The sequence below is a fragment of the Lampris incognitus genome, chromosome 3 (assembly GCF_029633865.1).
Source record: "Lampris incognitus isolate fLamInc1 chromosome 3, fLamInc1.hap2, whole genome shotgun sequence".
Classification (NCBI taxonomy): domain Eukaryota; kingdom Metazoa; phylum Chordata; class Actinopteri; order Lampriformes; family Lampridae; genus Lampris; species Lampris incognitus.
The window spans coordinates 23,214,003-23,240,674 of NC_079213.1; the positions used below are offsets into that span (position 1 = coordinate 23,214,003).

General features: G+C 43.3%; 1 pseudogene; it reads left to right on the forward strand.

Moving 5' to 3' along the window:
- The first annotated feature begins 1,230 nt into the window (after positions 1–1,230).
- On the forward strand, positions 1,231–26,156 carry LOC130109694 (FYVE, RhoGEF and PH domain-containing protein 4-like; annotated as a pseudogene).
- The last annotated feature ends 516 nt before the right edge of the window (positions 26,157–26,672 follow it).

A 26,672-nucleotide genomic window follows, 5' to 3' on the forward strand; every position in this document is an offset into this window, starting at 1 on the left:
CTGGGATAGGCTCCAGCATCCCCGCGACCCTGACCGCAGGATAAGTCGGTTTGGATAATGGATGGATGGCTATACAAATAAAATTGACTTGACTTTTAGTTGATGGTTTACTATTTAAACTGTGCGCCTCCACGGGGGCTGCCATTTTTGTGTGACGTCAGACAACTGCTTCTCCGTGAAGTCCGGGTAGATGGATTTGCCCGGAGTTCTGGTAGGAGGTCGGAAAATCTCGACTTCCGAGTCGTCTGGAATGCAGCATAATATGAAGGTATTATTGGTTAGACCCCATAAAATTTACTGTAGCTCCCCTGAATAATATTTAAGACGCTGGTTTTATCACTAAGATTTTGCTCTGATTGATTTGACATGAAAAAAAACTAGCAAAAATAAAGGAAAATTACCTGGGACAGTCTCAAGAAATTTAAAGCTCGTATGAGGTGTATGTTTTGGATTTTGGCTGACTTGCTCATCCACGTGGACAAAAGTAAAAGTGAAACGACTTCAAATTGCATCACATTTGTGTCTTGTCACAAAGATCCACGTTCACCCTGAGATAGCTCATTCATTTATTTTGAAGGGAGAGATATTGAAGTGTTTTGGAAAAACCAGACGTGGCGAGGTCACGTATCTTTAAATGTAGCTCTGTATCCTGTCTGTGTGCCGTAGATAGTTTCGTCAGATTTTGTGAGAGACAAGCATTTAGTCACTGTAAAGCAACATCTAATCATCTTGCCTGTGGCCTCATTTGCTTTGTGCGTCACGTGGAGGCATCAAAATGAGACTGATGAATTATAATTATCCGTGAAAACATCCTCAAAACGGACTTAAAGCAATTCAAGGCCTATTGCCACTCAATGTCATTAGGAACTACCACTTTATGACTTTTATTTATGTATTCATTTATTTACAGAGAAATCCTCCTGTAGAATGCCCAGACCCCCCCCAAATGCCCAAATATCATACAGGCTTACCCCCCAACACACATCCCTAGTGACGCCCCTGTAATGGGAGAACTACATTTCTGGCTGATTGGACAGTTGCCGCCTCCAATGGGCTCCAATGAGAGAATATGGGCGGCGTACTCGTTCAACCTGATTATTAACAGGCTGGTTTGTCCGCTAACCTTTTTTTATTTTTTTGGTCCACGCACAAACGTGGACACAGGACTTTAAAAGTGTGGCAGTTCCCTAAAAAAGAAAAAAACGTTGTTTGTTTTTCTTCATCATCGGCATGTTTGACCCGAGGAAGAGGCACAGTTTTACTCCGAGTACCGTCCGTCAACACGGGGCGGAGGAGTTCAGGAGAGTCGCCGTGCGGAGGAAGAGCAAAGGCGGTGCACCGGAACAACGGGCCTACCTTACTACAGGTGAGACCTAATTATAACGGAGGGGGGGGGGTGATAACGGAGAGACGCCTATAGTTGGTTTGATTCAGGCGTTATGACATCTTGTATTTCGTCTTGGATCAAACACATCCGTGTTTGAATTTAGCTGTTTCGGAAGGGCGATCGTCCATTGGCTGTAAGGTGATTGGTTACTCGGTAGCCTGGCTAGGCTCATCAAACCCGTGAATGAACCTCGAACTGAAAAGTACCTAAAGCTAAATATGATGGCGTGTTGAAGTTGTTTTATATTTTTTAAGATATGTAGGGGGGGTAACCCCACTCAGATACTCATATTTGGACAAACGGTCGTTGTCTCATCCCATCTAACATCCAAAAGACGTAGGTAAGTCACACGTTTGACACAGTTCGTTAGGCCTACACAATATAGTAGGCCCCAACAACGGGTTCAACATGAAATGTGTCGCGTCCCAATCCGTTTTTAGGCCGTTTTCCAACTATTCCATCTTCAAAGCAGGAGCAGGAGCAGGTGCAGTGTGAAATGTCATTGAAGACGAACAAGGCTAACGTGGGTTGTGTGTTCCTGAAGTTTCTGACATTAGCCTATTGTACACTTTTGGTAAAGGTAAAGACACTATAAATGCCACTGACTTCTGCTCTAAAGTATTTGACACGTCAAACTTACATACAACTGAATGTTAATATCAAATTCCAAATTTTAATCGTGCCATAGCACTGCTGTTGGTATTGTAACGTGCATGGATAAGAAGACACGCTGGCCGCTGGCTGGCGGGTCCGACAGTTTAGTCGAGCGGTTAGCGATGCGTCCTGCGGTGCGGGCGATGCAGGGTCGCTTCCCGGCCGCGGCAGTTCCTGTGGTTGCGTTGTCCCCCGAATTCGCTACAGTGTTATGGTTTTAAACTGCTATGATAGCATTTTAAAACCAAGTATGTCACAAGTAATCTCATGTGACATTGGAGAAAAAGATGATTTGCAGTGAATCCAAAGTTCTGATGCAGTCTATTCAAAACTTTTGTCATGTACACACATTGTATTAGTAAGAATGAAATGGTTGTCGTTCGAGTTCCTGTAACGGAGAAGAAAAAGTACATAGAAGATTTTTTTTGCTTGTTTGTCAGGTATAATTCAAGTTACAGGAGATACACGAAACTGATGCATTGCTTAACGGTTTCTAGCCAGAACTAATTTGCTGAGAAAATATAGAAAATCAAACGTAAGCAGTTATGTTCAAAAGGCAGAAGATGTTAGCTTTATCTTCAGTTGTTTTCAATAAGCTTATCTTTTTTTCTTAATTGGGGTGAATGAGCCCTTGTCATACTGAAGCTGTGTCCATATTCCTTAAAGGGCTGACTGGGGTGAACAAAAATGCCACTGGCCTTTCTTGCCACATGCCATTCAGAGATTTCATTAAGTTGTAAACGGCTTCACACCAGTAGGCTTTCAGGCTATTTTCAATGAGCTTACCAGTTGGCTCTTATTATACAGGCTAATAATGCTAAATAAGACTACGAGACCTGCAAATAATGATGGTGTGTGTGTGTGTGTGTGTGTGTGTGTGTGTGTGTGTGTGTGTGTGTGTGTGTGTGTGTGTGTGTGTGTGTGTGTGTGTGTGTGTGTGTGTGTGTGTTTATTATCCATACTTGGCAACTATTGAGTGCATTAGTATGTATTGTTTCACCAGGCAGTGGTTTTAACTAGCTGGATTACTGGACTGAAATCTCGTTCTCCTGATTCAGCCTGGACTTTGCCTGTATGTCTTGAGACCAGTGTTTCCTGCAAACAAGGAGTGCTTGTGTTTGCCCATTGGTGTATTCACTGAAGTAGAGGCAGTTGATCTCACTGTATATTTTCACTGGAAAAAGAAGTATGATGTAGAGCTCTTGCTCCAGTGGTACTGTTGGGTTCAAGGGTTAACACAACTTCATTGTGGAAAGGGACTAAACTGGAAGCCTACCTACATTTATACACCATACAGTATGTGAAATGAAATGTTAACTTGAAGATAAAAAGATTATAAAATAAATTCCTATTCAACATTTTTGATGGATTCAATATGTCTGGAAGATTCTTTATTTGGTCGTCAAAAACTGGTCTTGGCCTTGGGCGATCAGTTTGCTCATCTTCCCTTATCACTGTCTATTTTTCAAGAAACGGGCTCATAGGAAAGGCTCAGACATGCACTATAGAGCCAGCATTTAGAAATTACACTGATAGGGGCGTCCGGGTGGCGTGGCGGTCTATTTCGTTGCCAACCAACACAGGGATCGCCAGATCGAAACCCCGTGTTACCTCCAGCTTGGTCAGGTGTCCCTACAGACACAATTGGCCATGTCTGCGGAAGGGAAGCCGTACGTGGGTATGTGTCCTGAGCGCTGCACTAGCGCCTCCTCTGGTCAGTTGGGGCACCTGTTTGGGGGGGAGGGGAAACTAGGGGGAATAGCGTGATCCTCCCACGCACTACGTCCCCCTGGTGAAACTCCTCACTGCCAGGTGAAAAGAATCGGCTGGCGACACCACATGTATCAGAGGAGACGTGGTAGTCTGCAGCCCTCCCCAGCTCAGCAGAGGGGGTGGAGCAGCGACCGGGACGGCTCGGAAGAGTAGGGTAATTGGCCAGATACAATTGGGGAGAAAAAAGGAGGAAAAATTCCCGCCCCCCCCCAAAAAAGAAAAAGAAATTACACTGATAATACTACATTATTTCCAGTGGGGCTGTCTTAGTGCAGATGTTTGTCGTATTCTGCATCTGAGAAACTAGAGTGGACTAACGGAATGATTTTGTTGTGGTAAGTTTTCAATATGTCTGTTTACATGGAGTTGCCAGACCTTTGTAGACATTGCAAAGCTTAAATGCATAGATTGTGTGGAGAAGTGAGAAAGTACCAGGGCAAGTGCCTTACACACGACCAACATAATCTGTTTAACATGATATTCATTGCACTAGTAAGAAAGTATGGATGAACTCCTGAAAAGACGGGTAAGGAGGGGAACAAAAGGTAGTCATGCAATATCAAAGTAGTTTTCATAGTTTCAGACTGTGATCTCCTCTGTTGATATGCTTTCGTATAGCAATGGTTGCTATAAATATTCTCTATATAGCCAATGCTTTGTATAGGGCATCATGACAAACACAGGCTATGTCTTTGGAGATCAGTTAATTAATCAGAAAAGATATACACTGCTCAAAAAAATAAAGGGAACACATAAGCAATGCAATGTAGCTCCAAGTCAATCACACTTTTGAGATATCAACCTGTCCAGTTAGGAAGCAACACTGATTTGTGAATCAATTTCACCTGTTGGTAAATTGTCTAATTTCCACCAGGTGGAAATTAGACAATTTGCAACACAACCCCTATAAAAGGAATGGATTTGCAGGTGGTGGCCACAGACCATTTGCCTGTCCTCATCTTTTCTGGCCGATCTTTGGTTAGTTTTTCATTTTGCTAGTGCCCTCACCACTAGAGGTGGCATGAGGCGGTATCTGCAACCTACAGAAGTTGCTCAGGTAGTGCAGCTCATCCAGGATGGCACATCAATGCGTGCTGTGGCAAGAAGATTTGATGTGTCTCCCAGCACAGTGTCCAGAGCATGGAGGAGGTACCAGGAGACAGGCCAGTACACCAGGAGACGTGGAGGGGGCCGCAGGAGGACAACAACCCCGCAGCAGGACCGCTATCTGGTCCTTTGTGCAAGGAGGAACAGGAGGAACACTGCCGGAGCCCTACAAAACGACCTTCAACAGGCCACTAATGTGCAGGTTTCTGCTCAAACAGTGAGAAACCGAATGCATGAGGATGGTATGAGGGCCCGACGTCCACAATTGGGGCCTGTGCTCACAGCCCAACACCGTGCAGCCCGATTGACCTTTGCCAGAGAACATCTTGGTTGGCAGATTCGCCATTGGCGCCCTGTGCTCTTCACACATGAGAGCAGGTTCACACTGAACACATGTGACAGACGTGAGAGAGTCTGGAGACGCTGTGGAGAACGTTCTGCTGCCTGCAACATCCTCCAGCATGACCGGTTTGGCGGTGGGTCAGTGATGGTCTGGGGAGGCATATCCTTGGAGGGCCGCACAGACCTCTACGTGTTAGTCGGAGGTACCATGACTGCCATTAGGTACCGGGATGAGATCCTCAGACCCATTGTCAGACCATATGCTGGTGCAGTGGGCCCTGGGTTCCTGCTCATGCCTGACAATGCTCGTCCTCATGTGGCCAGAGTGTGTCAGCATTTCCTGTATGTCGAGGGCATTGATGCTATGGACTGGCCTGCATGTTCCCCAGACCTGAATCCAATCGAGCACCTCTTGGACATCATGTCTCGTACCATCCGCCAACGCGATGTCGCACCACAGACTGTCCAGGAGTTGACCGATGCCCTGATCCAGGTCTGGGAGGAGATCCCTCAGGAGACCATCCGTCGTCTCATCAGGAGCATGCCCAGACGTTGTAGGGAGTGCATACAGGCACGTGGAGGCCACACACACTACTGAGCCTCATTTTGAATCGTCTTGAAGAATGTCCACAGAAGTTGGATCAGCCTATGTTCTCATTTTCAACTTTGATTTTGAGTATGATTCTGAATCCAGACCTTAATGGGCTAATGATTTTGATTTCCATTGATCATTCATAGGTTATTTTGCTCTAAACACATTCCTCTGTCTAATAAATAAAGATTTTCAGCTGAAATATTTCATTCATCGAGGTCTATATTGTGTTTTTAGGTGTTCCCTTAATTTTTTTGAGCAGTATATTTCTTTATATTTACATTAGCAGTGATGACTAGTCAGCCATCATGATTTCAACTATAGTTGTCATCGCTATTTAGAATGGCAGGTTCTGAAGTTTGTGTGTGTTGGCCAGTAAATTGCCCTTTCCCATTTTATGACTTGCCAGTGAACAGGAGAGGGCATATGGTTGGCCATTGGTGTGACAGCGATGTTGGTAATTGGTGCTGGCTTTGAAATTTTACTGACATTGTGTCAGACTTCTCCTTTTTTAGTGATTCATTATTCCATTCCATTATCCAAGCCGTTTATGCAAATTAGGGTCGCGGGATGTTTGAGCCTGTGCTAGCAGTCATTGGGCAGCAGACGGGGAAACACCCTAGACAGGCTACCAGTCCATCACAGGGCCGACACGTTCACACCTAGGGGCGATTTAGTATGGCCGATTCACCTGACCTACATGTCTTTCGACTGTGGGAGGAAACCAGAGCACCCGGAGGAAACCCACGCAGACACAGGGAGAACATGCAAATTCCACACAGAGGACAACCCGGGATGGGATGACCCCCCCCCCCCCATCGAACCCAGGACCTTCTTGCTGTGAGGCGACCGTGCTAACCACCACCACTACTAATAATAATAGCCACACGGTGGCTATTCATTATGTGAGTCCCAAATGAATTTGAGTCACGGTTCAAGTGTAAACAGCTAAAAATTCTTCCCAAAATGTGCATCAGGCATCCTTTTTAGAAAATAAAACAAAAAAAGTTGGCACTCTGACAGAAACATACTTCTCCCAAGGCTGAACAGTCCCCCTGCCATAACAAACCCACTTTCTACTTATTACCTCAATCATGGAGAAAATGCATTCCTAGCAGAAAATTGTGTGGGCAGGCTGAAAGTGATATGCATTTATAGTGGTTTAATTTCGTATTATGAATTGAGTTGTGACATCACCAGTCCACGGCAATCTAGGAGATTCAAAACCTTTATTTAAGGGGGGATTTTTCTCAAGTTTGATTTCCTAAAATAAAACAGAATTTCCCCACCAAGTCAAGTAATCAATTGTTCCTCTTCCCAAGAGCCACCTGCTTGTATCATGTAGGGGAAATCCGTTGATTTTTCTTTTTTTTTCTTTTTTTTTTTGAGACCTACCTCTTTCCGTCACAGATGAACAAACAAGGGCAAACAAAAAAACCCAAACAATATAGATTAAAGATTATAGTACCGTATCATTTGAGCTTGTACCTAACTAGCTAAAAAAAAAATTTCGGTGGAAAACCAGCTTAACTTCACTGCCTTTTGACCCCCTGAGTCCCTCAGCAGACAGGTAAAGACTTCATGTGTGCAGTCATGTGGCTTTTTTATTTTATTTTTTTGGATTTTCCCCTCTTTTTTTCTGTCCTGGTCACTGCTCCACCCCCCGTGCTGATCCAGGGAGGGCTGCAGCCTACCACATGTCTCCTCCGATATACGTGGAGTCACCAGCTGCTTCTTTTCACCTGACAGTGAGGAGTTTCACCAGGGGGATGTATCACGCTATTCCCTCCAGTTCCCCCTCCCCCCGAACAGGCGCCCCGACCAACCATAAGAGGACATATACTCGCATCCGGCTTCCCACCTGCAGACACGGCCAATTGTGTCTGTAGGGATGTCTGACCAAGCTGGATGTAACAAAGGGATTCGAACCGTCGATCCCCATGTTGGTAGGCAACAAAATAGACCACTATGCTACCCGGATACCCATGCTCTTTTTTTTCTTTTTTCGAGACTTACTTTTTTGCATGTGTACATGGAATGAAAGTTCAGGTCTTCAGAAGAGGAACAAATCCTTTTGAACAACTTCACCCATTAAACCTCAAAAATAAAAACCTTAACACGCGCTTCTACACCTGGTCTAACGGGGAAAATGCTTTGCCATCTGTGTTTCTTCCAGTGAGCAGTGGTGTGTGTGGTTCATACAGCAGTGGAGGTGCACTTGACAGAGTCTGTCGATTAGAGCAGAGCTCCACAGCCAACGTAGAAGAGGCCAATCAAAGAAGCCCAACCAGGACATCTTCCAAACCACAATGTTAGCTGTTCCTGTGTTTTAAACCTAATTGGCACACATGCAATCTGGCCGATATCTACTGTCCAGACAGACTATGCTTATTTTTAGTAGGATACAACAGTCGTATGCAAAAATGTAAAACTACCGAAGCCAAACACTGGCATAAACACCTTGACTGTGTGTTGGAGTTCAATTATTAATGTTGCCATACAGCATTATCCACATTATTTTACTCTTAATATCAGGGTGCCAAAAAAGTGTACTTATCAGCAGGCAACCTAAAGGTGCTTCATTTCTCAGACATAAGGATATTTTAGGGATGTTGGTTGTATTGAATAGAATACTGCCTCCAGATGTGGTTAAAGTTTTCTTTTACATTTGGTTGCAAACTGATAACCTGTAATCATAGCAATAGTTTTTAAAAGACTTATTGGAGTTGGCCTGGTTAGTCTAACTTGGATTTGTAAAGTTGTCTGTATAGGTTTCTTGATCTGACTCACGGAGATACATTTTCCACATCCTAAAACATTTTGGGGCATTATAACTTTCTTTTTTTTTCCTCCTCAGAGTCCCATCTGATATCTAATATCCCTGTCGGTATGATTTAATGTGGTGCAATAGTAAGGTATAGTTAAATGAAATGGTAGAAATAGCTGAAGTGCTGTGGTTATCACCGAGTTGCCTGTGACCGTTTCACTTAATATGCATCCCCAGTTTAGTGAATCCATTGCTTTTGCATGAAAATAGAAGCATCCTTGATCGAGATCAAGTTAATTTCGCTGCATTTTAGACATGCTTATTGTAATAATGACTCCAGCAGCCTCTTGCAATTGCTTGTCATCCAAAATCCCTTACACTGAGATATACTACTTTTCAACAGTTACATTATCATCCTAATGACAAGTAGATCCATGGTACAACTTCACCAAAGTTGTTACTCTGCTACTGTGAATGGTACGATAAATATCTAGAAGTTTCTGAATGAGGTGTAATTTTTGGTCTCTCAAGTCTTGTTTTTCCCTTTTACAGTACCACCTAAACCAGCCCACCTCCAGAGTCCTGTGAAGGCAGAACAAGGAAAAGCCGACAGTCCCTTCAAAGGGGAATCTCTAATCCTGTCTGTCAGCAGAGAGGCAGAAGACCGGTGTGGGAATGGGAAAGAAATAGGACTTAACGGATTATCTGACGTCCATATTGGCCCTTCGCGAAATTGTCTGTGTTCATCTAGTGCTACGGGCGGAGGTGTAAAACAAGGAAGTCTTGTGAATGGGTCATGCAGATCCCATATCAGTCCCAGAAGAAATGCCCTGGGGACTCCTAGTCCAGTGAAGAGTCCAGTCTTAGGAGCCCCAAGTCCGGCTAAAAGAGGAACTCAGAGCTGTAGCCCATTGAGAGAGGGTCAAGGGGGCCATAGCCCAACTACGTTGTCCCCAAGAAATCGGAGTTTTCTCAGGGGAGGGCTACCCAGCCCAGTCAAAGGCAGGACAGGTAGCTACAGCCCAGTGACAAGCTCCAAACTCTGGGTAGGACAGTGCAGAATCTCAGGCACCAAGATGGATGAACAGAAGAAGAGGGCAGGGGAGTCCTGCACTGTGCCCGAGTTGATCGTTCACTTGGATAACAGCAGGTTGGAGCCATTTCTTTTCCACCTCTTTTTACTGTTGTCAGTTCTCATATTCGTTGTTGCCAAGGTTATATTTGTCTTGTCAATGCGACTTTTGTGATGGGATGCACCAGAACAAAACTCCACGACGTTCACATACATGTGTCGGCACTTCACTCGCACTTTATTTAACCTGTGGATAATGATCACTTTAATGTTCACGCACAATAGACACATCTGAGGGAAGATGGCACTTGGTGCAAGAGAGAGCCTAATTTTCTTAATATATTCTTTATTTGCTAATGATGGGAGGGCCAGCACAAGACGTGTAATGTTAAAGAGAGAGTAGTGGAGTAGAACAGCCAGGTTTTTCTCCTTTCTTTCTCATATATTGGTGATTTCCTTAACTTTCCTTAACAGTTTATCTTGCACAATGGTGTCAGGCTACAGTGCTACATAGTGCTGGGTGATATGGAAAATATCACAATAATATTAGGGAATTTTACATGATACCTATGTATATATCAAGATAACTATTTATAATTCTGTACTTGGTTATTTGTTTCAGCAATGACTGAACCACTATGTTTTCCAGCCCATCCCTTGTGAAACAAGAGCGCTGTCCGCTGAAACTGCTAACATCAGCCAGCTGCAGAATCCCTACCACCAGGATCAAAACACAGACAAACCACGTTCTTAACCATGCTACAAATGTACCGGTTCCCCATCCAGTCACTAATGGTAAAGGTCACTCCCCAGGCTACATCAGTGCCATAGTGTGGGAGAGAGAGACCGTGGCTATAAATGGAAAGGGAGATGGTGATGTGGAAAATGGAGAAAGATCCACCGGATTTATTTCTTCATCATCCCCCAATGACAGCAGGGTTCAGGAGGAGTCTAAAGACGAGAGGAAATGTGACGGAGAAGAGGTGAAGGAGGATGATAGCAGACAGCAGAAGCTGTACAAGATAGCCAGCGAGCTGCTGCAGACGGAGAGGGCCTATGTGGCACGTCTCCACCTGCTGGACCAGGTCAGTGTTGTTGGATTTGGATTTGATGAGATACTAACAGAGATGGAGAAATGGGTCTAGATGGGTTTTAAGTCACATTTTGAAATGACCAAAGGAAGAACTAAAGCATCAGCAATGGTGCTGGTTATCCTTTACATAAATCCCATTGCTTTCCCCGTGACCTGTATTGGTCATGCATAACCACATTATTAGTTATTTTTCTCATGTAAAGATTAGCATGAATACAAAGGTAATTGATGAAACTACACATGGCTTATTTTGAGCTGTAACTTCACGTATTCGTGCACCGGTACCCAAAACAAATGTCAATGTATAGGAGTATGTCATGACGCAGGATTCCCACTTTATTCTGGTATATGAAAAGCCCCTGTTTGCTTTCCTGATCAAATTAAACTCATCGTGTAAATGGTGTGAAGAATGAGACTCTGGGCAGGGAGAAAGTTCGAATCATCTTTTTCTTTTGTGGGTAACCAAGTATAACAAAGACCTTATCGGTTGAACCAACTACATATAGTCATGCTCCTTGATTATCAGTTTATTCGTTTTTTTTCTTTCTTTTTTTTTTAGTCCATTAATGGTCATTTACTGTTTCTCCAATGTCCAACCCAGGTGTTCTCTGTACGTCTCACAGAGGAAGCAGGTCAAGGGTCTTTCCCTCCAGAGGTGGTGAGGAACATCTTCTCCAACATCGCCTCCATCCACTCCTTTCACAGCCAGTTCCTTCTGCCTCACCTGGAGAAATGTATCAACAATTGGTGGGCATTCACATGCCACACAAACACACATGTTTGCAGTGAAGATCACTTCATTGGAACACATCAACCAAGATAAAAAGATAAAAATTGGCCTGTTAAAAGGTAGCAACATTAATGTCATGGCATTACAAATAACCGAGAGCCTGACAGAAACCATACTAAATTAGAAGTAATTCTAAATTTAACAAATGATCAAAAATCTAAAGTTAGACTTATAAAAATAGTTTGTGTGTGTGTGTTGCACAGGGAGGTAAGATGTTCTGGTTTTTGTTTCACCATACTGACTTTGTGAACTGTAATATTCTACTGCAAGGGGTGTATGGTACATTTTCCATTTAGTCCATGGGCCAGAGCCCAAAATTCCCTATTTCGGTACACTCAAGGTGGCAAAACTTACTTATAATTTTTGAAAGGATCCATGTCTGTAGATGATATTTTGGTATGATAACCATTCCTGAGTGGCAGCTGTATCACAGTTATCAGCTCATGAAGTTAACCACCCCCTAAAGTAAATTGCATTTTAGACGCTGGTGCATATCCTGGTTTAGCCTCATGGTCAGGACATTTTTCAATGTTCTATAATATTGTCTTTGGTATCATTTTAAAGGGGACCTTCTTAGCTTTCATTCAAGCCCTGTTGTGGATATTTCTCACAAATATAGAGGTCACTTGAGCTCTTCAACCCGTCAATAACACACATCTTTCTGCAATGTTCGCCTAAACTATATACTTTCTTTTAGCCCTGTGGCATCTAGGAATATCAGGGACACAAAACACAAAAACTGGAATACTCACAGGACTGTAAAGATTCAGGAAATGTATAATATACCCATACTATTTCATTGTGTGAGGTGATTGTGAACCTTAAATTAGAAGGGCATTATTACTAAGAAACTAACTAGACCAAAGCCAGTTAGTCCATGGGTCAGACCAGATATCGATATCACCCAAGGTGACACAACTTCACTGGTGCCATTTTATTTGGTACACTAACAGAAGTAAAATAATACATGATAACCTTTCCAAATGAGCAGCTATTTCATTTTTCTTTCAGGAAACCTGTTTCTGTGCCTCTCACGATTGTGTATTTGCCCAGATTTTTACAAATATAGCATTTCAACACCCCTTGTACTGATTAGCCTAGCTTAAACTCTGGGACAATTCTTAGTTGGCCAACTACCAAGGATAACCAGTACTGTGTACTTCCATTCATTGTGCTAAGCTAGGCTAACGTGCAGCCAGATAGCTTTCTACTAAACACATATAGAGGAAACTGGTATCTATCTTCTTGTCTCACTCTGGAGAAGATTGTAAGCTAATTTCCCATAATGTTAGCATGTTCTTTTAATGTATATGTTAATATGATTAGTTAAAGTGGCTACGAGGAACTTTCATCTTGTGTTGATTTTAGCGGCCTCATGTGGACAAAATACAGCTGTTGCATAGCAACTAGGTAATGTATCTATTTGTGGCTATGTAAGATAAATAATGGTAATATGACGCTGGTGAAGCAAAGTAAACTTTGTTTTAGTAGTGTTCATACACCTAAGTTACATGTATTTGTTTGTATGTGGCAGGTGAAAACTGACTGAATATGGCCACTGGTGAACAAGCAAGTTTTTACCCAATACCAAAGCGCCCACGGGTGGAGTGCATTATCCACTCTTCTGATGATACAGATAAGCTGGTTTCACTACAAAGTGTCGACTCATGGAGAACTCTGCTCAGGGCAGCTCAGATACGAAATCATGCACCAGTTTTGAAACTGGCAAAAGACATTCCTGAGGGACAGATCCCAGCAATCTACTACCACAGAAAGTGTCGCAGTATCTTCACTATGAAGCAAATTCTTGATGGCCTCCTTGCAAAAGAAAAGAAAAGTTGTGTCTCTGCTGAAGAGAAACAATCTAAGAGAGTAGCTAGACATGCTCCAAGTACATCTAGGACTTATGATGCAGAGTGCATATTTTGTCAGAAAAACAGCAAATATTCCAAGAGACAGAATACGAGAGAAGTACTGGTGCAGTGTCGAGAACTGCGAGCTGATGCAAAGATCAGGAGTGCAGCCACAAAGAAAAGGGACAGCAGAATCCTTGCCATTGTGAGTAGAGACCTTGTAGCAGCTGAAGGGCACTACCACAGGTCATGCTATAGACTTTACACCAAAGAAGAGGTTTCCAAAGGAGAGGTTGCCAGCAATGAAGATGATGATGCTGCAGCCCAGTATGAAGCTGCTGTGAATAAGGCATACAATGAGCTGTTCCTCTTCATCAGGATGGAGCTTTTTGGCAATCCTCAAGTGGTGACAATGACTGATCTCTCTTCTAGACTGGTAGCTTCAATGAACTCCCAAGGCATTGCCCAAGTCAAGGAATCAACCAAGAAGCACATAAGGCGAAACCTGGAGAGTGAGTTTGCTGGAGCCTTGCAGATATTCCCTGATGAGAAAGGAAAATTCCTCCTCTATCCCGATAACTTGTCCATGAGGGAACTTGCCAAAGAAAATCAGTCTCTCAAAAGGGAGCTGCAGACCCTGAAAAGTGTCAGTGCACAAGATGTTATAGCCAAAGCAGCCATCAAATTGAGAGCAGACATTAAAAGTCAAGATGTTCCTCAAACCTGGCCGCCTGAAGTCAAACCAGAAGCAGAATGTCCTACCATTCCAGAGTCGCTCATTATATTCCTGAACTCTCTACTCACAGGCTCAAATGATCCTGATCATGCATCCCAGAGAGTGCAGTGCCTTCTGCAGTCATTTGGCCATGACATAGTATATGCAGTGACATGTGGAAATACCAAGCCTTCCAAGCACATTGTTCTGCCATTCAGTGTCAAATCGTTGACAGGAAATGTAGAGTTGATAAACATCCTCAACCGACTTGGTCACAGTGTGTCCTATTCACAGATGGAAGAGATCAACACTGCCCTGTGTCTCCAGAAACTCTCATCATCAGGGAGTGGCATTGCCCTTCCAGCTAACATCCATCCTGGCATATTCACAACTTTAGCCTGGGACAATATCGACCGTCTTGAAGAAACTGTCAGTGGTGAGGGAACATCTCACAGAGTCAATGGGATTGCTGTGCAAGCAAAGCCAGTCAACCCACTTCCTGTCCAACCCATGCCCACTGTTCCCAAAACAAAGAAGAGAAGCATTGATGGACCCCCACCAATGTTACCAACTTACAATGCTGGACAACGGGTAGGGCCACCACAAAGCAAAAAGTCAGATGCCGATACTGCAGCCAATACTAAGCTTGCCAGAGAGAAAAACCTTCTTTGGGTCCTAGCACGCATGTCACAACAAGAAGAACAGTCAGTCAGCAGCTGGACAGGCTTCAACATCCTGACTCGAGGAGAGATGACGGTCATCCCCGACAATATAGGCTATCTGCCTACCATCAATGCTCCAGCGACACAAATGTCTACTGTCAACGAGGTGCTTAACCAGTCACTGAGCATCATGCAGTGCTTAGGCCTGAGGAAGATTGTCTGTGTCTTTGACCAAGCCCTGTATGCGAAGGCTGTCGAGATCACATGGAAACACCATGACAAGTTCCATGATATCATCGTTAGGCTTGGGGTATTCCACACCATCTGCACACTGCTGGCAATAATAGGAAAGCGTTTCCAAGATGCTGGACTCAAAGACCTCTGCATTGAGTCTGGCATGATTGCAGAAGGCTCAATTGCTGGTGTTATGGATGGCCGCAAGTACAACAGGGCAGTGTGACTACACAAGCTCCTGTATGAGGCTCTCATGCGACTGACCTTGAATGGTTTCCTGTCCTGGTTGGAAGAAACTCACAGGAATGACATGGTTCACGTGAATGAGACACTGAAGACCATTGACAGCCTTGGGAAAGAAGTCTCACAACATGCTTTGAAGGAGGTCCTCGAGAACAGCTCTTGTACACGCATCATGGATCTATTTGAAGTCTACCGTGAGTTCCTTAGAGGTGGAAACGGCAGCCTCTCGAACTTCTGGATGTCCTATTTGGACATGGTTGAAATCTTGTTGGGGCTCATCCGAGCATCCAGAGAGGGAGACTGGATGCTACACTTGGCTAGCATTCGAGCAATGATCCCATGGTGCTTTGCTTATGACAGGATGAATTATGCACGCTACCTCCCCTACTACTACGCCCAGATGTCTGAGCTGCCCATCACACACCCAGATGTGTACACAGAATTCATGGAAGGAGGCTTCTCAGTCCAACTGGGCTCCACCAATCCCTTTGGCCGAATCCCTGTTGACCAAGCTATAGAAGAAACGGTGAACAAAGACACCCAAACAGCTGGAGGGACAAAGGGATTCAGCTTGAAGCCAGGAGCTGTGACCAAATATTATCTCACAGCTGAGTATAGAAGCATGTACCTCAGACAGCTGAGAGACCTGACAGGTCAAGGCAGGTGCAAATGGTCTCATCCAGATCTACAGAGTCCAAGGATCAAGAGAGATGAAGCAGATGTCCAGTCTCTCATGGACCTTATGGAGAATAACTGGCTCAATCCTATGTCCCCTGATGAGATTGATTTGGTTAGCCTCTCCACTGGCAACATGGCTCCACCTGATGTGACCATAGATCTCTTGAGAAAGGAGAAGAGGCCTACCAAGCATTCCAGCAAACAAGGTTAGATACAGACCCACCACCTGTGAAATTCCACGACAAGATGACCAAGCAAAGTCTGAAAACATTCTCCAATGTCAGCACAAAACAAGCTCATGGAAAGAAAGCACAGGATGTGGTTCTGAAGGCAGATAGAAACCTTTTCAGTCACATGATCCTGGTGGCTGAAAGCAGGAAGGTGAATCTGAAGGATGTCCTTGCCTACCCATTGGGCCCACTACCATGGGCACTGGCAAATGCTGATGGGTCCTTACGAAAAACAAACAAGGCTGCACTTGCCAGAGAGCTTGAAAAGAATGTATCTCCTGCAGAAGACATCCCAATCCCATCTACTTCCATCATAGATGGGATGAGCCTGGTCCAAAAAATGAATGGCAACAACAAAACCTTTGCACAGGTGGCAGAGTCAGCCTTGACCCAGGTCCTCCATGAGGGAGCACAGAGTGGGAGGATTGATGTTGTTTTTGATGTCTATCACCAGACTTCGATCAAAGATGCTGAACGACTGAACCAGGGTGGAGACATCACTCTCCAGTACAAGAATCTTGCAGGGGGACACCACGTCCAGCAGTGGAGAAAATTTCTGTGCAGTTCCTCCAACAAGACCAGTCTCATCAAGTTTCTGGTGGAAGAGTGGAAACTCCCACGATACAGAGCTATACTGCATGGCAAGGTGTTGTACATGACCTGTGAGGAAACCTGCTACAAGTTGACAGAAGATGGTTGTGAGGAAGCAGCAGAACTGCACTCCACACATGAAGAAGCTGACACCCGTCTGCTCCTGCATGCATTGCATGCAGCAAATGCGGGCTCAAAGTCAGTTATCATCACAGCTGAGGACACTGATGTCATGGTGCTTTGTCTTGGCTTCCAGAAGGACATCACCTGTCCCATCTACCAGAAGTGTGGGACTCAGAACCGCACACGGTTTGTCGACATCACCAAACTGGCAAGTTCACTTGGAGACAGCATCTGTGACAGCCTAATTGGCTTACATGCCTTCACAGGCTGCGACACTGTCAGTGCATTCGCTGGTCGAGGGAAGCTGAATGCCTTGAAGATAGTGAGAAAGCACACTTCCTGCCAAGAGACTTTTAGTCAACTGGGACAGACATGGAATGTGAGTGATGAGCTGTTCCAGAAAATTGAGCAGTTCACCTGTCGGATGTATGTTGCTAATAGCAGCACTGCTGAGGTGAACAAACTGCGTTACCAGCTCTTCTGCACCAAAAGGGGAGAGGTTGAGTCTAGCCAGCTGCCACCATGTAGAGACTGTCTCTTTATGCATGTTCAACGAGCCAACTATCAGGCAGCAATATGGAAGTGCTGTCTGCAGGCTAACCCTGTGGTGCCAAGCCCTACTGAGTATGGATGGACAGACGATGAAGGCAAGCTGGCCATTTACTGGATGCGCTCCCCACCTGCACCAGATGTGGTCTTGGAAATGCTAACATGCAAGTGTGTGCATTCATGCAAAATGCCAAGCTGCATGTGCCTGTCAAATGGACTTCCATGCACAGACATGTGCAGGTTACAGACCTGCAGTAACCAAAAACAGCAGGATGGTCGAGAACTGGACTTTGAACTTGGGGAGTCAGATGATGAGAGAAACGAGCAGTTTGATGAATGACAGTGTGATGATTCTGATGGTATTACTGTGGTAGTAGTCTATTGATGCACAGGATGTTGATTCTGGACTTGGTTACCCAGAGCTTGATAACAACAATGTAACCATATTCACATATACCCATTACCCTACCCATTACCATTACATATACCCACTAATGATATGGGATTACATGTATCATTGACTAAGTATATGTAAATGTCAATGTTTTTTAAAATATTAAAATAGTTCATTACCTCACTATGGTATTCCTTTTTATCATGTATTTTGATTGTGTATTTAAACAAATGTATAGAGACCAGTTTGTGACCTAACTGGCTTTGGTCTAGTTCTCATTTAAGGCTCACAATCACCTCACACAATGAAATAGTATGGGTATATTATACATTTCCTGAATCTTTACAGTCCTGTGAGTATTCCAGTTTTTGTGTTTTGTGTCCCTGATATTCCTAGATGCCACAGGGCTAAAAGAAAGTATATAGTTTAGGCGAACATTGCAGAAAGATGTGTGTTATTGACGGGTTGAAGAGCTCAAGTGACCTCTATATTTGTGAGAAATATCCACAACAGGGCTTGAATGAAAGCTAAGAAGGTCCCCTTTAAAATGATACCAAAGACAATATTATAGAACATTGAAAAATGTCCTGACCATGAGGCTAAACCAGGATATGCACCAGCGTCTAAAATGCAATTTAGTTTAGCGGGTGGTTAACTTCATGAGCTGATAACTGTGATACAGCTGCCACTCAGGAATGGTTATCATACCAAAATATCATCTACAGACATGGATCCTTTCAAAAATTATAAGTAAGTTTTGCCACCTTGAGTGTACCGAAATATCGTCTGGCCCATGGACTAATTATAGCTTTTGTGAAGGATATGGTAAGACTACATTCTAACAAATGAAGCACTGCTTCTCTGTACTGTCCAATTCCAGCTTTCTTTCAGAGGGAATTGGTATTTTTCATTTAACGTGTCTGTTTAGATTCATCTCAGTGATCCAAGTCAGTAAGCTGTTAATAGTAAAGAAGAAAAAAACACATTCATTTTGTACCAAGCTATGAACATGTTATCTGAATTGCGTTCAGAACGAAATAACTCATTATAATGGACATGGTATGAACACAACAATGACATTAGCACAAAAAATACCCCCTTTCAAATGTATGCTATACGTGGAGGTGCTTTTAATCTGAAGCGCAAACGAAAGCAGAAGGTTGAAATTGCCGTGATTAATTCAGAGGCCATCTGGCCTTATGTTGGTCTCTAGGTGGGAGACGCCACGTCTGGGGGATGTCATGTTGCAGCACGCACCCTTTCTGAGAATGTACGCCGAGTACGTGAGGAACTTTGAGCAGGCCATGGAGCTGCTGAGGAGCTGGACTGAATGCTCTGCTGCTTTCAGAAACATCATCCAGGACATTCAGGTCCCATTATCTGTATACTTTCTTTCATTTTCAGTTAGGGCCCAGGTCGGACTAGACAATAATCCAGTTTTATCTCTTTTTTTTTTTTTAATGATATTGTATTGGGATGAAATTCAGATATTGGCATATCTCAACACACGATTTTGTTGCCTAAATTAAGAATAATGAGAATCAATTGCGTAAATTTTCACACAAAATTAGATCTGAAATATTTGAGGGAGTATTATTTGAAAACTAGGTTTGATTTGAAATTGTACTTTACCAACAGTTAATTTTAATGAACCTTAGCTGGGCTCTTGAATGATACTTTTACATATGTAAGCAGATATTTTGATATACATCATGCAAAATTCCCCATGATTATCATGATATATTTTCCATATTGCCAGCTCTAGGCCCCCCTTTTTTAAGTTATGGCACCTATGATGTAGTTAAGTAAATTGTATGCAAATTACTTGCCAGTTTGTATAGTTGTGCTGAACATATCTCTTGAGAAACAACTCTTGAATTTTAAATTGTGTTTGTAAAGTGCACGTTGTCTTTCAGAGTCTGGAGGTATGTGGCAGTCTGACCTTGCAGCACCACATGTTGGAGCCAGTCCAGAGAGTCCCTCGCTATGAGATGCTGCTGAGGGAATACCTGAAAAAACTGCCTGAGGATGACCCAGACTACAACTCTGCTCACAGTCAGTTGTATTGTATATGTACAGTAGAAGTCCCCACTTTTACACATTACTACACACACATACACACTCTCCCCCCAGCCTAATCCAAAAGTTTATTTCAACTATAACCCTTATAGTCAGGGTTCTTATGGTTAATGGAAAACTTGGAAATTTCCAGACTGGTTTTCCAGTCATGGAAAATGCCAGGAAAATTACAAATTTGATAGAATTTCTGGGGAACTATTACTGAAGTCATGGAAAATGTAAAGGCGTATGTTTGCACACTGAAATTTTTAGCAGAATGATAACATGTGCTGGGGCCACTTGTGGTGACTCCGCCCCCCTCCCCAATTGGAGAGGCAACAGCACAAACCTGAGCTCTTCATAGACTGCTGGGCTGCCATCATTTTATGGTGGTGAGCCCCATCCGGTCCTTGTATAACCAAAGTGAGAGCTGTGTCCGCATTCTTGGCACAAAGTCAAACATGTTTTCAGTGGGTGTTGGACTCCGCCAAGGTTGTCCCTTGTTTCCGATTCTGTTTGTGATATTCATGGACAGAATCTCAAGGCGCAGGCAAGGTGAGGAGTGTGTCCGTTTTGGGACCCTCAAAATTGCATCTCTGCTCTTCGCAGATGATGTGGTTTTGTTGGCTTCATCAGAACGCGACCTTCGGCACGCACTGGGGCGGTTTGCAGCTGAGTGTGAAATGACTGGGATGAGAGTCAGCACCTCCAAGTCTGAGGCCATGGTTCTCCACCCGAAAATGGTGGATTACTCCCTCCGGGTTGGGAATGAGTTGTTGCCTCAAGTGAAGGAGTTCAAGTATCTCGGGGTCTTGTTCACGAGTGAGGGTAGGATGGAGCGGGAGATCGACGGGCGGATTGGCGCAGCATCAGCAGTAATGCGGACGTTGTACCGGACCATTGTGGCGAAGAAGGAGCTGAGCCGGGAGGCAAAGCTCTCAATTTACCAGTCAATCTTCGTTCCAATCCTCACCTATGGTCATGAGCTTTGAGTCATCACTGAAAAGGGGAGATCGCAGATACAAGCGGCTGAAATTAGTTTCCTCCGTAGGGTGTCTGGGCTCAGCCTTAGAGATAGGGTGAGGAGCTCGGATATCTGTAGGGAGCTTGGAGTAGAGCCGCTGCTCCTTTGCATCGAAAGGTGCCAGTTGAGATGGTTTGAACTTCTGATTAGGATGCCTTCTGGGCGCCTTCCTTTGGAGGTTTACCAGGCATGGCCAACTGGGAGAAGACCCCGGGGTAGACCCAGAACACGCTGGAGGGACTACATGTCCAATCTGGCCTGGGAACACCTTGGGATCCCCCAGGAGGAGCTGGAGGGCATTGCTTGGGAAAGGGACGTCTGGAGTGCCCTACTTAGCTTGCTGCCACCGCAACCTGACCCCGGAAAAGCAGCTGAAGATGAGAGAGATGAGAGAGCCCCACCATCCTGCAGAGAAACCTTGTTTGTCTGCGGTTTCACTATTTTAGTTGCTACCCAGAGCTCGTGATTAGAGATGAGTGACAACACACAGATTAACTGGTAAATTGTTATCTTTGCATTGTATTGCATGGCTTGCATCCCCATAGCTATCACACTTATGATTAAACCCAAAATCCTTTTATTTTGTGAATTGGACCCCAAAATACCTGTATCGGTTTTTGTGTTTTCAGGTGTATTACACCAAGAAATGTGTAACTTTTCAGGCAACCTCTTTGTCTCCATCCACAGAATCCTTGCAGACCATCTCCATGGCGGCCACTCACTCCAACAGTGCTGTCCACAAGGCTGTAGGTTACCATAGCAACATACGAGATCCTTCATTCATCCTGTAGTGAATCTGTGTAAACTGCAAATTGTCAGTATTTTTTTTTTTAGTCTACAGTATGCGGTATAGCTTTTTGTGTCTGTAAATGTTTTGGGGTGTATTATAACTCCGTGCAAATTAAAACTCTTGATTTTCTGCTTTAGTCATTTTCTTGTTTTGTGATGGATTTTTCCATCATGGATGTTGGCGGCGCACGATCACGTCATAAGTAATAATCTCAATATTTTAATGAATGCTGTGATGAAACAGTTTTTAGTCTTTCTAAATTGTTTTGGGAACAAAAATGTATTTGGCTTTTTGCATCTTGTATGAACATTTCAAGAACTTTAACTGGTGCAGACATTTGAAATGGAAATCAGATGTTTAGATAAAGCCTGTGTAAAAGGAAGATTATTCATTTGATGTACTAAACTTGCCATGGAGGACTATGTGCATGAAATTGTGTAGCCCTGTCGGATGTGTCGTCTCTTTACCCAGTTGGGGTGAAGTTTGTTCTATTGTTTTCTCTCTGTTGCCTCCCTGTAGGAGAGTCTGAAGCGCTTGCTGGAGGTTTATGAGACGGTCGGGAAGGAGGAGGTGCTCAACCCATCCAATGAGTTCCTCAGAGAGGGCCGGCTCCTCAAGCTGGCAGCTAGGAACACCTCTACCATGGAGAGAAACCTATTTCTGGTCAGACCAAAAACTCGTTTTACTTACCTGAAATGTATCCTTATTTACTCCATGAATATCTGGATGACTATAGTTACTTTCAGAATATCATCCCCATTGACGGTCTGTTATAGTAGTCATTTAAGAATACAACTTGGCGTGCTTTGATCAGTGTAACCCTTAAGCACATCACAAAATGTAAGATGAATATAAAACTTAAGAGTAATATGAATAAAAAAAAAAAACAATTCAAAAGTAATAGAATATGCAAAACTTTTTATATGTTGGGGTTCTTGCCACATTGAAATGCTATGTGTGAGCACAAGTAATGTCATTAAAGTCTATGCATACCAAAGGTAGTAAGATACTTTCAGTAATATTTTAACATGACATTGCTTGCATTTTACTTCCAGTTGTAATCGCTAACCCAGACCATTGGAAGCCCATATGATGCAAGAATGTAAACGTTTTAAAGGCTGCTTTAAAAAAAGTTTAATTCTTCCTTCAGTTCAACAACTTCCTGCTGTGCTGCACGCCCAAGTTCAGCCTGGTGGGGCAGCGTTTCTCCGTGCGGGCACGGATAGGCATGGAAGGCATGCGGGTGGAGTGGACCTCCAATGAGGACCACCCACACACCTTCCGGGTCTCTGGGAGAGAGAGGACCCTGGAACTGCAGGCCAGGTTTGTGTGTGTGGGGGGGGGGGTTGTTTTCTCTGTTCACCAACAATAAATCCATCTCACATACACATTTTTTCCACCTCTCCATAACCCAAGCAAATTGATAATGAATTCAACAAAATTTTTAAATCATTTTATTTTCTATTCTCCATAAATTCAGTAGGATTATTGAGTGTGATTGTATTTTTTTCAGCTCCCAACAAGACCGAGATGATTGGATAAAGGTACTATTGTTTGTTTATGAAAACTCCATGACACCTAATGACACAGAAGCTTGTCTATATTTGCTAAGGCAGTGATCCCCCCCCCCCCCACTCAGGTGATTCAGAAGGCAATTGATGTATTTCAGAAAAAGAATGAAACATTTCGGTTTGCTTCTAAGGAGCTGGATTCAGAAGAATCAGTAAGTCATCGTTTGTATTTTGTTGTGGGCAAATTGCTTGTAAAGTGCCGTCTTCAGTCTTGAATAATAATACTTGAAGTACATGAAGATTTTTTTTTTTTAATCTTATGCAGAAAGAGGAGCTCGGCCAACGTGCCCCTCGTTGGATCAGGGACAATGAGGTGACCATGTGTATGAAATGCCAGGAGCCTTTCCATGCCCTGACCAGGAGGAGGCACCACTGTCGAGCCTGCGGCTGTGTGAGTGATAGCTCATACTGTACCAAACGCAAACCAAATAGACAAATTTACTTAAAATGCATGTCACAAAGAAGTTTGTCACACTTGTTTTTATAAATTCTTGCTTAAGGATAAATCAAAATTGAAACACTCATTCTCTAACATCACTTATTACTCTGATCATCGTGGATTTTGTACTGTCACTTTCTATTGAGGAGGAAAAGTAGAAAAGGTGAAATTCAGCATTTTTATTCTTTTTATGTATTTATTTTTTGGGACCCCCCCCCCATTCAATGTTCCAACTCTCACTTCTACACTCCTGCCCTTCCTCCTCTCCGGCTTCCTCTGGACATGCCTACCCCCTCTCCTTTTCATTTGCCCAACAGTAGCATAGTTTCCACCAGCACCCTGCTGGCCAACAGTACCAGTGGCAGTCGTTCGTAACCTGGGCCTCGACTGATCCGGTATGGAAATCAGGAAGGATACCCTTCCTGATGCAACCCTCTGCATTTATCTGGGCTTGGGACTGGCACTAAGAACGCACTGGCTTTTGCATCCTCAGTGCTGGGTTATTTAAATAAATTAAACTACAATGTTTGATATAAGTAAAAAATTGGACTGCATGTTTTATTATGCCACGCTCAAGGTTTTTAGACATGAATACTTCCTTTGTCCCCACTGCTATTCAAGTGTTAAAAGGTATATAGTATTCATCTGTTGTCTGCAGATTGCTTGTTTCCATGGTCTGTACATTTGAACTCCTTTGGTTCTTCTTGCCCGCTATGTCCTATTATGTTTTGTTGTCCATCAGTGATGTGTCAATTCTGCCTTGGGGTTTGTATGTTTTGTTTTGTGAGAGTTTTATATATACTGGCTGCAAACTAATTTCCCTGTCAGGGACAGTAAAGATACTTTGACTTATCTCAGTCCAAATTTGAGGACTCTTCGACAGATGGTCTCTGACTCTTGCTGAGGGGATTGAACCGGTTGATCTACCAACAATAGAATGGTTTGCTCTGACCATTGACTCCCCATATTTTATCCTCTGCTCACCCAGGTGGTGTGTTGGAAGTGTTCGGACAACAAAGTGCCTTTAGAGTATGACAATAACAAGCTGAACAAAGTGTGTAAAGAGTGCTACACCATCCTGATTTGGCAGGACAAAGACGTAAGGATGGACAACAGGAGAGGGACGGTAGAGGTGAGTTAGTACTGCCCCACAAAGGCAAATGGTACTAACCATTTTTTTATTTATCTATATATTTTTGCTTTATTAATTTTTGAATGATCAGGGATAAGATTTTATATCAACAATACTACCCCAAAATCCTGGTAAATGAAGTGCTTCCACTTTCAATCGGCACTTTTATTGACACAGTAGATGAACATTAAAGATTTTCCTTGTTCTTATTTGTCACAAAAGTATTGATATTGAAAAAGTCTTATGTTCCAGATGGAGGTGTCCCTGCCGTCCAATGACAGTGTTGAGTGGCTTCCTGCAGTATGGCGACAACCTGAAGACCCTGCAGAGACTTTGGTCTGTCATCCTTACAACTAAGTCTCAGATCCTCTTATCTGTACACTGCTCCGCAGGTAGGGAAAACACAGACAGGAGATCTGCTCATATATTCATATGTTTATGCTGCAAAATAGTAATTTAAAAGAAATGCATTTAGATGGTGACAAAACAGAGTTGCGAAATGCAAGAAAGGTCCCTCGTGCAGTTTGATCCACAGCCAGCAGAGGACACACACGTTGCTTTTAAATTTGCGACTCAACTATTTCTCAGCACTTTGCACAGAACTTTTGAAAACATAGTTTAAGTCCTTTACGATAGAGAAAATGAGACGTCAACAGTAAAGGGTAATTGAGAACAAAGCAAAAGGATTGAAACGTTGCTGATGTTAAATAATTGGTAGTTTACAGGGCCCATATCCCAATGCCAATATATAGTGACAAGTGATTTTCCCCATATGCCACAGAAACCATTTCAGACAAAGTGCACGTGCATATCATGCAGTATTACTCCATTACATTTCAGTAGCTTATAAGCATGGAAAATGAAAATGGCTGTCTTTCTTGATCTAGTCACCACCAGTGTGACACACAAACCTACTAAAATCCCCCGCATATCTTCTTGCATTCAACTTCCCCTCTTTTTTTTTCTTTTTTGTCTTCATCCCCTTTCACTCCTCCCCACATCCAGGACATTAAGGCTCTGTCAAGTGTGCCTCTGCTTGGCTACAGTGTAGAGGATTTCCCTTGTGTGGCTATGGAGCGCCAAGGCCGGGGCTGTTTGACTGACCCAGTCCAAATCCTCCCACACTTTTCTCTGCAACAGCGCTGGGTGGCCTTCTTGCATACTGCCATTAAGAGGGACATGCCGACATGCTCGCTTAATCGTTTTGAGAACTTCTCTAATGGGAACCAGGGAACCAATCTGATGATGATAATTCCAATGGAAATGTTGCTATTGGTGGCGATTTTGTCATGAATCACTCAAAAGAAGACCGCCTCTGAGAAATTCTGAGAGAACTACATTGTAGATTAACCAAACAAACAAATACTTTTACCAAGACAAAGGACTTGAGTTGCACTGGCAGTTCATGTTGTGTAGCTTGGAAATGCATGTCAGACATGTACAAACAAAATCTAATGGTGACCTTTAGGTATGCAAGGTATGCCTACAACCTGTTCATATAAAGTTTTGCATATGTAATAAGAAAACTGTCAGAGCTGTGTTTTTGCTGTCATGAAGTTTTTTTTTAATGCATAATGCATTTTACTTTTGAAATGGTTTACAGTTAAAATAAAGTACAACTTTTTTAACAAAAATTGGGCCATCCTTGAGTTTCCGCTTGAGTAGCAAACTGCAGTTCAATGGACTGCAATCATGATAAACGCATGTTGTTGCATTTGGAGAGATGAACACAGAACAGACTTTAATGCCTGAAGGTCTATGAAACCTAAACATTGCATTAAATATTTACATTAAGTATTTGGTAGCTTT